This window comes from Olea europaea, unplaced genomic scaffold (assembly GCF_002742605.1).
Source record: "Olea europaea var. sylvestris unplaced genomic scaffold, O_europaea_v1 scaffold3466, whole genome shotgun sequence".
NCBI lineage: Eukaryota > Viridiplantae > Streptophyta > Magnoliopsida > Lamiales > Oleaceae > Olea > Olea europaea.
In genome coordinates, this window is record NW_019253745.1 from 1 (window position 1) to 1,642 (window position 1,642).

Genomic DNA, 1,642 nt, shown 5'->3' on the forward strand with positions numbered 1-1,642 from the left:
CAGTTGTTGTTGTTACCGAGGGCACCTTTCAATTCCATAAGCATGCGGACTACAACATTCACTTCATTATACTGCTTATTGCCCCTTTGATTGCCATCTATTTTGTTGTTTCCCTTAGGGTGCCAACCAGAATTGGAGTTGGACTTTCCTTTGATTTTGTTAGAAGGGGTTTCATTAAATTCTTCTTATTGGGGTGATTTGTTATGATTATTATTACACTCAAGTTGGCGGAAAGCTTGATCACGACTCAAACTATCGCACAAAAATAAAATAAAATTCGGTAGTTCTATTTAGGGAGAGTACATAATAGTTGTGGTATGATGGCTCCCATAGAACGACCTGTGAATGAGACAATCCAGTAACTTAGATGTCAAGATCTTATGAATTGGAATGGTACAATATCGAGGATGAAATGTTGAGATTCTACTGTCGACGCCTGGCTAGGCCCCGCTTGTAAAGGATCTTGGACTGCTTCAATTTTGATACATAGTTGGCCCTCGAGCTGGTCCACCTCTTATCTATCTCTGGCACAGGTGGACATCATTTAGCCCTTCTCGCTAACCACACATACTATTTGTCGTATTTGTTGGCATTCCCTCTCGATCACTTGGATTCAACTGATTAGGCAATTTTTCGATTGAAACAGCTCACTCCGCTTGCCCCCTTTCCATTCCCTTTTGGAACTTATGCATGCTTCCATACACTTATTGAGCCTAAGATTTTTTCCCAACAACTTTCATTCCCATTGAAGCATTCGCCCATTCCCTATCAAAATATAGTAAGCCTCACTCGATCTTAAGTAGTCTGCCCACTCCAACTAGCCATTCATAGTATATCTGGTGATGATTCATGCATAGAGGCTGAGGCTCAACTATGGCAACAAACATCAGGTAAGGTATAACGAACTTGTTATTCATGATATGTTATTGGTCACAGAAGAATCTTTCTTTTGTCATGCTCCAATTCTGCTGAAAAATGTAAGGATGCTAAAAACCTATAGTTTTTCAGTAGGCTAGCATGCCCCTATTCTAATCTAATTTTTAAAATGGAAAGCAGGCTGCCCTATTGATCGCCGCTCTACCACTGGACTTTGTGTCTTCCTTTGAAAGTCTATTATTTCCTAGATGAGCCAAAAAAAAAAAACCAGGCCCTTTATTTTGCAATAATTAATATGGTCCAAATTAAGTGCAGAGACGGAATACTGGGCTATGTTTGCAGCCACTAGTGAAGTGGTTTGGTTACACATGCTTCTATCTGATCTTGGGGTTTATCTCATTGTTGCAACGCCTTTTCATTATGACAATAACAGCGCTAGTCAGATTGTAATCAACCCTGTCGTTAATGAGCATAATAATAATAAACGAAGTGGCTTTACCCTTATATATATTCTAATGAAATAAAGGGTGCTTCACTCGCGAGAAGTACTTGGATTAAAAGATAGAGCCCTTGGATTCGCCTTAAATGATCAAGGACTTTAGATTGCAAATTTGTTCACCAAGTCTCACACTCATGCTCGGCATAAATTCTTGGTGGGCAAACTTGTAATACTCCGAATTTTTTGCTCATTTAATTTTTAGAATAGCAATTTAACTTTTCAAAATTTAGTATGGCCAAAAATTATTTATGGTTGCCAAATTTTGCA